Here is a 14,290-nt window from a genome sequence, read left to right as displayed (position 1 = left end):
TGCTGGAAAGTAGTGACAATATGTCAATGAGCGGCTTTAATAGGCGACTGCATCATTAGTTAGACATAATGACTTAATTCATTAGTAAAATACCCAAAAGACCTATCATTTAAATGCCACAGTTAATTAGTTTATTTTATTTTGGAGCTGTTGATTGATATCAGAGTGAAAGCTGCACTTATTAATGTTTTTATTTTAACAATGGATTGATTCTTGTGTGATATAGTGACAAACCCACAGAGAATTATCACACAACTGCAGTTCCCCCCAGTTTAGTTTTTGTCACTCTCACTGTGATTACTCAGCATTACTTAACACACTACATGCTAAATCATTAGCATGTGCACTGTACAGTACATGTAGTGCTGTCTAGCAGTTACAGAGTTAAACACTTGTCAGGCTTGTGCAAAATGGGTCAAACTCCCAAGAAGCCATTATGCTCCTTTAAAACATAATTCTGAGGAAAGGTATCGGGATATATCAGCTGCTTTTGAATCTATTGACTTAAAGTGTAAACCATGGCAGTAAAAAAGCCACCATCAGTTCTCTTTTCCTTGGTGCTTGCTCAGATTTGGCCTGTGCAGCTTTGGCACACACTCGCACACAGAGAGACGAGAGAAAAGTCAGTATGCTAGTGCCGTTAGCCAGTTTCCTTCCCACCAGAATGGAGCCTGGGGGTTGTTTCTTGTCAGCCGTGAGCTCTAACCTCTGTTATTTCTGTCCTGTTTATGTTGAAAACACTCATTTAAACAGACACGCACAATATCATACTCTGACACAAACACAGCAGCGTACCATTAGACACTATGCTCACTTCAGCGTTACACACATAAACACTCCTTGACTTTACTCTTATTAGACATTTGGTGTGACTAGTCCCCCTTAGGCCCACCCTGAGGCCTCTGGCTGTCATGTCTTCTTTCCCTCTCTTTTTCCTTCCTCTCTCTGCCCCACTGTCCCATTTCCTCCGCCTCACTTTCACTCAGTAAAGAGACCATCTTTTACTTTTGGACTATTTAAATTAAATAAAAGCATCAACCGTGTGTGTACACTTCAGGTAGTGGAAAAAGCATGCAATATACATTAGACTAGATATGTAGTGAGGTTTGTTGACACTGTATATGTGTATATGACTGTCTGATATAAGGGAATACTATACAATGATCCAGATGTAATATTTTATTCAGAATTAATATAAAATATATGACTGAACACTCAGTAATAAACTTAAAACTTCCTGTTACATGTGTGTGTGTGTTTTGTTTTTTCAGAACTTAAGATAGGTGCAATATTTGGCATACTATACTATTAGTCTATTTTGGCATGCTTTACTGTGACCATTTTGTATTTTTTTTGACATAATATCCAATGACATTTTTTACTAAACAATCACAGTTTAATGGCATAATTTACTATAACTTTTGGCATATTAGACCATGACAATTTTAAGGTACACTTTACTGTAACTATTTTTTGGCACAGTATACTATTACATTTTTTGGCTTGCTATGCTATGACTATTTTTTTTTTTTGGCATCTTAACCATGACATCTTTGGCATGTTTTCTTAATGCCATACTTACTGACTTTTTGGTGACCAATACTATGACATTAAATAGAAATAATACTATGCTATTTTTTTTTTTTTTTTTTTAATTTTTGACAAACTGAACTATGACACATTTGTTGGCATATTTCACTGTTTTGTTTTGATTTTGTTGTTTGTTTGTTTTTTACTTTTATTGACATGTTTCAGCATTCATTTTGGCATACTATACTATGATATTTTATTGGCATTCTATCCTATTACATTTTTTGGCACAAAATACAATGACAATTTGACCATTTTACAACAATACTATACTATGATATTTTTGGGCATTATATATTAGGACTTTTTTTTTTTCTTTTAATTTTTGGCATGACATATTTGTCGGCATATTTTTCTGTGATTTTCTGTGATTATTGGCATACTATACAATGACTATGTTTTGGTTTAAATTTTTGGCATACTATACTATGATTTTTTTCTTGGCTTTTTTTCAGCATACCAATTTGATACTAGTACTATGACATAATTTTGGCATTCTTTGCTACTACATGTTATCAGTATATTATGCTATGACTTTTTTTTTTAAACCTTACTATCACAGTTTATTGGCTTACTAAACTATGACTCTTTGTTTTTTTGAATACTATACTATGACATCTTTTTGGCATAGCATACTATGAATCTTTTTGGGGGGCATACTTACCCTTACTTTTTTTTGTTGCATAAATTACTATTACATTTTGGCATGCCTATTTTTGCTTTTTTTTTATACTTTATTAGTATTTTTTGTCATTTTATAATATGAAATATTTTTTGGCATATTTTACTATGACATTTTACTAACAGAACTATCAAGTTTTTTTGGCATACTATGCTATGATCTATGTTTTGGCATATTCTACTACAACTTTTTTCCCCCAACATTTTGGCATACTATCCAATGACAGTTTTTTGGCATACTATACTATTATATTTTATTGGCACATAAAACTCATTTTTTTGGCATGCAATACTGAAATATGACATTTAATTGGCATACTTTATGATTATTATTAGTGCTTTTCTAGGCATACATTACCATTTTATTTTTTATGCACACTATAATATTACAGTTTTTTGGCATGCTATTCTATGACTATTTGTTTTGAACTTTTTTTCTGATACTGTGACTATATTATGGCATATGTTTTAGCATACCACATTATGACAGTTTTTGGCATAGTATACTTTACTATTACTACTAATTCTCACTACTTTTTTGGCAGACAATTTTTTGCATTTTATTGGCACACCATACTGAGGTTTTTTTTTGGCATATCATACTATGACTTTTATACTATGGCTTTTTATTTTTATTTTTGGCATAAAATACTGTTAATTGCCATACTATGCCATGACTTTGACCATAGAATGACGTTTTTTTTTTGTTTTTTTTTACTATACTATTGCATTTTGTGTATACTATCCCATTTTAGCATCCACTTTGGCATACTATACTATGACAGTTTTATTGACTTTTCTTGGTATAGTATAACATTATTTATTTGTTGAGATATTTTACCATGACTTTTTGGCAAATATTTGGCATACTGTAGTGTATTATTTTGCTGGCATACTAAAGTACAACATTTTTGGGCCTCCTACACTTTCCTATTCTATATTTTTGGCACACTAAACTCTAACCTTACTGCATTTGTTGGGCATACTTTACGGTGACATGTTCTTCGGAAAACTACAATATGACTATGTTGGTGGCATATTATACTATGACTTTTTTTTGGGATTTTTTTTTAGTAAACTATACTATCATATTTTATGGCATACTGTAGGGTAAATACAGTACTTACAGCACACAATACTTTGACGTTTTATTGGTATACTATAGTATGACGTTATGACGTCCTAAACAGTGACTTATTTTGGCATACTATCCTATGACATATTTGTTGGCGCAATATAGTATAACTTTTTCATGACATTTATTTCGTATACTATGCTGTAACTTTTTGGCATACTATACAATTGCTTTGTTTAGGCATTCAATACTTTTTTTTTCATACTTTACTATGACATTTTTGGCATTTGTCGGCAAACAATACTATGACTTTTGATTGGCATACCATCCTATGACTTTTTCATGGCATTTATTTCATGTACTATACCATGACTTTTTTTAGCATACTCTACCATGGCTTGTTTTGGCAGACTATACTATTTTATTTTCATATTTTACCATGACCTTTTGGGTATTTTTCAGCATACAACGCAATGGTGTTTTATTAGTATTCTTTCCGATGACTTTTTTTTTGGCAAACCATGGCATTATTTTTAGAATGTGATAGTAGGACATTTTTGGCATACTATATCATGACAATTTATTTACACACTAAACTAAACTATAAGTTTTTTTTTGTTTGTTTTGTTTTTTTGCATTTTTCAACAATATTATAACTTTTATTGCCATACAATAGTATGGCTTTTTTTAAAAAAAAAATATATATATATATATATATATTTCATATCTTTTTGCACACTATGTTATTGCAATTTGTTTTGGGCATGCCATACTATGATTATACTATGACTGGAGACCCAGGATCTTAAGACATACTTGCAAGGCAGCAGGGATAGGACCCTAACACAGATGGAGGAGGCAGCCGGATGAATTCAGTGGTTTATTATACTATATCATAAAGAAGACGATCTGACAAATGAATTGAGGCAGTGGTTCCCAACTAGTCCAGCCACGGGGTCCAGATTTCTCCTTGGTCATTAGTTCAAGGTCCACACAGTTTAATATATTCAGCGTCATACTTGGGTTTGGCCATGTCGTCAAGCTAATTTGCCATCCCTGTCAATTAGTTGACCCACTTATGGACTAAGACCCACCAGTTGGTAACCACTTGACCAGTATTTGAGGAAAGTTGCTGACAAGTTAATCAGATGCAGGTGAAGAGTTGGGAAGGTCTCGTAGAGTCGAGTAGGGAAGTGGGAACAGGTGAGTAGATAGGTGGGGCAGTCAGGTAATGGGGAAAGGAGCAAATGTCCGAGGGCATCTGGGTGGAAGGAAAATAGCAATGGAGGGGCCTGGGAATGGAGGATGTGGCTGAAGAGAAGCGGCAGAGAAACAAATTGTGATAGGCACTTTTTATGGCTCCTACTATTTTTAATGACTCTGTGCTGTGTCTTATATCTATGATGATGATAACTTAGACACACACTCTTTTCGTGACAGTGTATATGCCTCATGTAAACACACACTCTTACTCAGCGAAGAAAAGAAGTGACACAGTCAGCTGCCATAGTATCAAACTGGTAGCTTATCGACCAGACAACAGCTTATAGCTCCACCATCCTCTCTCCTTCTTCTCCTCTTTTTCTCTCCCATGCTTCCTCTCATCCCTCTCTCATCCCTTGCTGCTGCTCGGCAGGTCGTAAAGGTTAGTTTGAGAATATAATCCATCACAGATCGCTGATTACCTGCTGCAAATCCTCAGTAATCAGCAACACAATAGAGCCTCAGCAGAGGCAATTGGTTTGAGAGATTATGGACATTTTATCCAGGCTCAGTAATGCATTCTGATTATCACCTGCTTCATTTTAAAATGTCCATAACCTCATGAACAGATTGTCATGTCACCTGAGAAATCTGTTCCGAATACATCTCCTTTCTATTTCACAAAATCCTTGTTCTCCCTTTAATCATCCTCGTCTCTCCAAATGTAGCGTCATCTCTTCTATATCTTTTTCCCTGCATCTTTTTCCCCCAGAAATAACAAAACGCTTCTTCTTTATCTGATGATAAACACTCTCCATCCTCTTGGTCATAAACAGACCTGAGTCCCATAAACATCATTTCACTCTCATCCTTCTCCAAATCATTTAACAGCCTGCCTTTACTCCTCTCCTCCTCCCGGTCAATCTCATTTCCTCCCGACCTCTTTTATCCTTCCTGTTTGCTAAAAGTCTGGTCTATCCTCTCGTTGTCGCAGCCACTTCTCTCTGCTCTCTTTGATTACAAAGTAGTGTTTCTTTTTATCCCCCTCATCCTCTCACTCCAGTCTGTCTCCCTGTCCTCTTGCTCTATCCTCGCTAACATTGCTGTTTATCTTTATCCTTTCACATTTCTCAAAACTGCACTGGATGTTCTCTTTCATTCACAGGGCATGAGTCCCTCATCTCACTCAATCTGAATATATCTCTGTGTTTCTTTCTAACATAAACATTAAAATATGGGATACGGACAACATAACATCACATAATTAATGTGACAATAATGTGTAATTTGACAGGTGTTGCTCATGATTACCCTACAAATAATCAAAATAACCCACCTCTGCAGTTATCTTCAGCTTTATGGGTTTTTTTTAGCCTCTTTCAGCTTATTGTTTTGGTTTTGTACCTACAACGACAGATTGTGTAAAAGAATTGGACGTAACCACCATGAAGTAAATTATTGGTTTATGGACTACCTTTTAGAAGCCTTGAGTTTGGCATTTTGCCTGATTAATTGCAGCCAGAAGTGATTATATTTGGACACGAGTGTGGAGCTGTAGAGGACTGAGGGGTGGATCTGACTGAGAGCCTGAGGACAACGCTGTGATAGCGACTTGTCAATCAAAAGGCAGCCATGCCCTGAAGCATACCCTGCTTTATCATCTATTCTACTCTAAATGGGACCATCATTTACAAAATGAACACCATGCTGTATTGAGGAAGACTTGAAACTCGTGGCTGAGACCATAAACTCGTTAGTGTTTACTGAGGTAGTAAATCAGGCTATTGTCATAAACTGTGTGCACCCAAATTTGTACATATCTCATATTATAATGAGCCAGTAATTTGTGCATAACCCACATTTTTGGAAGGCTGTGATCACATGACCAATGTGCTGACAGGTGTAAACAAGGAAGTAGTCCCAAGCAGTCTGTAGGGACTCAGGTTGGGGCAGTGGATGGGTCACAAAACACAGGACTTACCCAAGGGTCTTTCCCTAGGAGACGGGTGTTCAAAATCATGTGAACTTTGAGTCATTTTAAGGTACGTCCTCACCATGTTTTTCATTCTCTAGACCTAAGCTCAGTAACTTTGCTTTACCCACTTGACCTAACCACTGTAACTTAATGTTGATTACAACGAACTGTTACGAACTGTTGTGTGTTGATTTTCATAGGATATCATACAAACTGTTCTATGAGGATACATTGCCTAAATCAAGTGAGGAGTAGGGTCATTTTCTAATACACTGTCATAAAATCTGACTTCTTTATGCAACTGCCGAAGTCGCCCCCTGCTGGCCTTTAGAAAGGATACAGGTTTGAGGCACTATCGCATTGGCTTCACTTTTCAGACACAGAGATAACCCTTTGTCTGGAACTTTACTGATTGGTTCACTTTTATCAGCGATGTTTCCAACCACAGCAGGCAGCTGTTTTTAGCAGACAGGTTTAAAGAAACCCACAGTACACTCAGCACAAAGTACCAGACAAAGTTAGTGACTTTCTGGTTTACACATGTATTTAGCAGCTATATAGACACATATTTCCCTCAGGAGTTGGAGGAGACCAAAAAAGAGCTAAATGGAGATATTCCTCAGATTGCCAAAAACTCGACTCCACATGAATGCCAACGTTGCTCTGTCACTGCTGGCAATAGCTTGCATATATTCACCATAACAACTTTATAAGGAGATATGTCAGTGTTGTGTTCGCTGCTTGGAGAATATACATAATTCATCTTTATCGTCATGTAATTTTCAGTATTTTGATGCTTTCATTTTCTTATGAAAGAGCCTTAATAATTAAGTAGCTGTAGATAAATGCTTAGTAAAAGCAACAAAACCGACATTTCTTGGGATTTTGGAGGACTGCCGTTTAAGTCTTCAGTGTACCAGAACTCGCCTTTAAATTATTTGCAGTAATACTGAATGAAGCTTCTATAATTATCTGACATAGATTGTCATTACCAAAAACTTCCCTGCTTCAAATGAGCATGTTTACTTTGTTGCTGAGCAGATTGTCCATTAAGCTTCTCTATGAACTCATATACATTATACAGACTTTTCATGTCTGTAAATGACTGAAACAGAATTTGATGCTTTACCCTTTTAGTGAGAAACACCATTGTGTCTGGTGAATACTAATATGAAGTTGTTTGTTAAGAAAAACTGCAGAGCCAATTAACCAACTAAGAAGTGTCAAAATCACTTTATGTGTGGAGGCAAACATTTGTACCCAGGAGAGGGAAGACAATCAATGTAGCGTGTCACTTCCTGTCTTCTTCCTTATCCCACAGGATAAATCTGTGTCAGCACCAACTCCGTCACTCCTCTCTCATGCTTCAATTTGTTTATTGCTTTCTCTCTGTGTCTGTTTGTCTCAGATTCTGGTCACATTCAGACTCCCCCACCGTCTGTCTGCCTTTCTTTCTCTCCTTCCTCCTCACACACTTTGTAGCTCTCCATCTCTGCAGCTTTTTATTTTTTATTTTTACCTGTCTATCTCTTTTTGTCTCTGTCTGCGCCTTCCTTCTTGTTGTTCCTCCTCCACTTCTCTATCTCTCCCTCAGGACTGTCGTGTTTACTCTGTGTCTCTTCGTCTCGTTCTCCTCCAGCGGAGGATGGAGACGTGTCTCGCCGTCGTGGTTACCGCGGGGTTGCTGTGGGAATAACAGCTGCCACTTCGTTGTTCGGAAACTGACAGAGAGGAACAAGAAAGGGAAAAAAGAGGCAATAGAGTAAAAACATGCAAAACACAAAGTGTTACAATCCTCTAAGTTGAAGTTTGGATTTCTTTTTCTTTAATGAGGTCAGTCTTAAAGTGTAATGCACAGACAACACCTGGACTATAATGCAGAGCGAGTGCCTCTGTTGTCCGCTATTCCCAAAGTGCCCCAGATCAAATCAGGGAACCACAGTGGAGCTGTTTATTGGCCAACAGGGCAACACAGCAGTTGTGCTGGTCAGGTCCCAGGTGTGTGTGTATGCCTGCGTATGTGTGTGTGTGTATGCGTGAGTGTTTAATCTCCAACAACCCCTCCAGCCAGTGCTATAAATATGAGTCTCATGTTGCCAGGTTAGATAACAGCTAAAAAGCAGAGGTGAATGCTGATGAGATAATTAACTTTGAGGCAGTATACTGAAATTAATTTTTTAAACTAATGCACAGACAAGGAGAGTTTGCAGATTGACCTCATCCTACCCAGATACAGGCACATATTAAACATAAACCTACTGCAATTATTACTGCAGTACTGAAAGTGTTCCTTTAAATGGACAAAATAGCTTCTTGCTTGTATTTCAGTCCTTTCCTTCTGTAGAAAGCCATATTTAAAGAGCCATTAGCGACCAGAATGAAAGTGCAGTTTTAGGACTTCATCATCATCATTTGTTTCTTCAAACCTGCTCAAAATGATTGTTTTGTCCACTGGGGGGCAGCGTAAAAAGCTATAAACAGAGCAATGACATAATATCTGCTTCTAAAGTTGTTGGCTATCCTGTTAGCATACAATTCTGATATATCTAGCAAGTTCAGTTTGCTTGATAACTGTTAAATCCAATTTTCGGTCTTTGTTTATATTTGCTCGTCTTTTGTCTCCACCAGTTCTGAGGGAAATATCTGGCTACTGCTAAATGCTACACTAAGCTAGTAGTTGGTTTCTAACTTTCTCTGTCTAGGCAGGTAACAGACACTTTATTCAAGCTTTTTTGCTGAAAAAAGCTGCTTCTGGAAACAATGTTGATGAGTGTTTAGAGTTAACTAAAACAGTAAAGTTGCTGGCTGGAAAACCAAAGCAACGAGCTAAAAGATGCCCTGTAGACTTGAGAGGAACAGCAGAGTCGAGAGATTATCCTCTGTGGGTTTGTAACTACTAGATTCCCCTTACACAGTACTGAACAGCCCACCCCGCTCATGCCTCCCTGTCCAAGCAGGTAGGAGAACCTATAGTGGCCCTCAGGTGTATTTGCGCCAACAAATTCAAGCTGTCACTTCGATGTATAAATGTGAAAAGCCCACTTTAAAGGGGAAGAAGGACTCATAAGCTAACAAAAACACAATGATTCTTAGTTTTAGGTGATACTCTAATCAGAACATAATTCTGAGTATCATATTCCATATCTGCTAGTAAATCCCCCTAAATCCTCAACACTGGTCCTTTAAGGTTTTACTATATTCAGAGTGAATCTATGATTCCGATATTGCCTGCACAGGACTCTCAACATGGAGGTGGCTGAGTCGGCAGCTAGCAGCTAACAGTGATAATAGTGTGAATGGTGCTAACAATGCTAACAGTGCTGACAGAGCAAATGGTGTCAACCAAGGGGCAACTGGAGGATGGGTGCTACACTTCGGCAACAATGCAGTAACCGGTGTATGGACACAAGCAAAGTGGCAGCGATTAGCTAGCCTGTGTGACACACTCGAAGAGACTCACATGCACTGTGCGTCCGGATCTTCCAGCACAACAAAAAAACAGAGAAGCTCGGATTACAACACACAGAAAGGTGGAATGACTTCATTCTCTGTTTAGGATGCAATTACTCCAATAGATCTCTACATAGCTAATAGTTATTTGCTGCTGTTTTGATGCTATGAATGTCGTATAACAGCAGCCAATCAGCACATTGCTTTATTAGACTAAAACACACTTTGCAGCTTCACATACGTCTATGAGATGTAGCTGTATTTCTAAGCCATTGTAATCTCCCTAAACACAGCTTACTGTAGTGTTTTGCTCAAATACTGACATTAGCCGCCATGGGGGCATGACCCAGTGATCTTTTGATTGGTCGGGTCAGGTCAGGTCAGAACCTCTCCCACCACTGCCACACAGCTTTTTAATGGCTTCATTGTTTTCTTGATTTAGACAGGCTCAAGTGATTCAAGCCCTTTGGGATGCTGATTTGACCTTTTCATCACTGTTTCACCAGAGAGAAAATGCTTGGAAATCCGGACTAATCCCCTGTTTAGACAGCCGTAAAATTTGTAATGCAGCTCATACAGCATGATATATCCTCTCGGTTTGACTATTCATAAGTTCAAAAAGGCCCTCAACTGAAATGGATCATTGGCAAATGTTTGGACTGAAGAGGACTCTGCACACTGGTTCACACTACAGTGCTAGTGTGGTGGGGTCAGTACAAGGTGAGAATGACTGAGTATACATTACAGTGACTTGTTACGCCCAAAAGGCCTTGTCATTGCGGAAATCAATATTTTCAGATTTAATTAAACGCTTGACTCCAGCAGCAGCAGTATGATGGGACACTGCTTTTGCATGGTTGTCCTCTTTTTTGAGAAATGATGTGTCACAGACTTTGTAGATTCTTGCCATTTACAGTAAGCTCCCCAATTTAAAAGTTTCGAATAAACAAATTGGAAATATGATAGAGATTGAGGTCAGCAGTGTAGTTGCATACTGGATCAATATCAAGCTCTAAGTTGGGAACATTTGGAGAAATCTAAGAAATTATGACCTGAAGTAGAAGTCTATAAATTGACATGACAATACTGATAGCAGTCCTGTTAAAATAATTTTTAAGACATTTCCAAAACTTTAACCTGAAAATGTGCTTCCAACTACTGCTACAGACCATAGAGCACTGCAGGGATGAGTGTTTTTTTGTGGGCCAATGTGGAAGTTAGCGCCACCCGGTTTCCTTGTCAAAAAGTCAATTCATGTTGTTGAACTGATGTATTGCATTTATTTTGAAAGAGACAGTATGTAAATTGTAAATTTCCTGTGAAAACGGGAGTATATTTTGGAAAAAGACAATGCATGGAACAGAGTACCTTTCATGTTGTTTGTGGACGTGGAAGGTCCATGACCAAATGTCCATATGTGACAAAGTCGGAGTGAGAAAGTGTTGGCTAACAACATAACTTGCTCTTGTTTAGCGGCTAATGTTTACCATGTTCACCACGTTAGGTTAGTGTGGGACTTTTAGTCTCTATAAGTCAAGTCCACAAAAACTGGATCCTACATTTCCCATAATTCAATCAGTAGCATAATTTAGTTTCACCCTCCTTATAATGTCCTTGCCAAGCCAAGATAACTCTAACTGTGACATCACCAGGGTTAGGTTTCCTTACTTAGAAAACTCCTTTGAGAGCCATAGAGGACACTGTCCTACTTTTTTCAAAGACTGAGTAGTGCTCAGTAAAAAGACTTTAAGTGTGAAATTGGAATTCCCCTTTAATTATGTATTTTTATTGAAACTGATGGAGCCAATTCATTTCCAGGTCAGCCAGCACCAAGTGCAACAAAAATTAATTATTATGTCCAGGATTTGGAGGTGTTTTGCACTGCAGAAAGAGTGAATTATGCAGAACAAATTATTATTAGTAGTAGTAGTATTTTTGTTATCAAGCAACCTCTCCTCAGAAACAAACTCACTGAGAATAACAAGTGCTGTCGAGGCAAACACTGAGTGTTTTCTGATCTTTCTTTGGTTTCTGCTCATTATCTTGTTTATTCAAGTGTTCACACACACTGGCAACATCACCATGTTCCACCTCAGGATCGCAAAGTGAATTAGAATTTAGTCCTGTTCCTGGCATTCAAACTCACACTCCTCTAATCATGCATGTGCCATCTTGTCGTCATAACTGTTGACAACAAAGATCTAAGGGAGATAGACATCAGAATATTCTGTTTTTTTGCCAAATATTTGCTTATTCCTCTGTGGTTTAATTTCATGTGATCGTTTCCTCAGTTAATTTATGATATCTAATTATTGGACTTTGGCAGACATACAAACACAAACTCTCACACAGCAATATGCATGCATTCTTGTAGTGTTTTTGTCACGGAAATGACCCAGAACTTTATCGATCAAATTATGCTTGGTATCAAACAGTTAAGTGATCATTTTTGTGTTGACAGTGTCCTTTATTGTGTTGTGACCTCTTTTAATATTTCAAGTGATTGGTCATTTTCATAATAGCACAGTGTAATAGGATAAAACTGGCAGAATGCCACCATGTTTTCATATCATGTAATATCACTTATCTGTGGGAGGATGACACAGTCCTGGTTCTGGGAAGCTGAGACTTCAGCTGTCTGAGTAAGACAAATATATGCTCTAAATTTATATTCTTTTTGTTATTAAATTTCCTATTTTTATTTCTTCAGGCAGTGTTTCCTTGATGAGCTGTGAAGGAGGGTAACACACAGGGAATTTCATGCTAAAAAAGTAACCTCAGAAGATATACCACTGGATTTGGCTAGTTCAAGCAACTGAAGCCTCAGATTAGCTCCAGCTGAAATCCACAGTGCATTTTTGTAAAGACTGAAGGCCCATTAAGTGCCTCTTGTTCCACGAAAAAACAAAAAACCCCAGAAAAAACAGGACTCTGTGCAGAATTCAGAGCACATGAATTGTTGCAGCGCTAACCAGGGGTGAACCCGAGGGTTGGTGCTAAGCTTCCACTTTGACACTGTCCCAGTATTAAGCAGGATTTAGACTTCTGTATCCAATCGATGCCATACCAGTCTACGCCGTACCCTACACCATAGCCTGACATGCAACTCCCCATAAATGTAACAACAGGTCGCGGCGACGCAGACCTCCTGTTTATTTTTGTAAGCTGAAAATTTCCCTCAGTGGAAACAAAGCTTTTATTTACTTTAATTTCCCAGATGAGAAACAATAAATTGTGGAGACAATAAAGCCACCGCAAAATATAATTTAAAGTCTTGTGTGTGATTTATTCTAGCTTCAATCTCACCTATTTGAAGATAAGATCCCACACTTGGGAAATTCACATTTTGTAATGTTACCATTGTCAAATGTTGCTTTTGTCCCTGGCTTCAGTTGAGTAGAGGAAAAGTCCACAAGCCCCTAGGCTAATTTATACAGTGTAAAATGCCATAGGCTTGTGCTAAAAACATTAGCATGTTGTATTTGTGGGGGAAAAAGTGTCCAGCTTTTGTCTGTGAATGCTGCCAGTTATAGTGAAGCCAATTTGTGTACTTGTGTTTGAAATTGTTGCTATTAAGCCATGTTTAATGTGTGTTTAATGTGTGTTTTGAATCAACTAAACATAAGAGCACTTCACAGAAACCCCAGTGCTGACTAGTGTTTTAGAGGTGTAACAGACACATCATCCAAGAATAAATGCTCACGATGGCGTAGGTCACGTGCATAGGCTACGGCATAGGCCCTGCATAGAGGTGACACACAAGTATAAATCCTGCTTTAGAGGAAACTGCTATATAGGTGCCGTGAAAAGTGGTGGCAATGAGCTAGCCAGTGGGATGCATGTGTGGATGGACCGGCTTACCAAGACAAACCACAGAGAATCTGGAACTACAACACACACAGAGGTAGTGTGACTTCTGTGCTCAGGACGTCATTATTTCACTATATCTTTACATAGCAAATAGAGGCTTGCTGTATTGATGCTCGGAATATTGTATACAGAACCTTTAAGGTTACAGATGTGTGACCTGACTGCCCAGACTAGAGTGGTGTGTTGAATCTGTGTAAGATTTGAGTCACTTCTGAATCTGCTGCAGAAACTTTGCACAAACCTTTTTAGTGGTGCCTGCAAATATACATATTATGCAGGGCTGTGGCTAGACTACTACCCAGCTAATCAGTTCAATCAAATATGATTATGTACTGCAGTCAATTAGCTGAGCATTTAGTGAAAATAGCATCTTAATTTTGAAAATATCCTCAACCATAACTGAGCTAAGAGTTCTTCGTCATCCGTAGAAATGATACAGACATTCC

Source organism: Epinephelus moara, chromosome 17, assembly GCF_006386435.1.
Source record: "Epinephelus moara isolate mb chromosome 17, YSFRI_EMoa_1.0, whole genome shotgun sequence".
Lineage (NCBI taxonomy): Eukaryota > Metazoa > Chordata > Actinopteri > Perciformes > Serranidae > Epinephelus > Epinephelus moara.
This window is presented reverse-complemented; position numbering follows the sequence as displayed.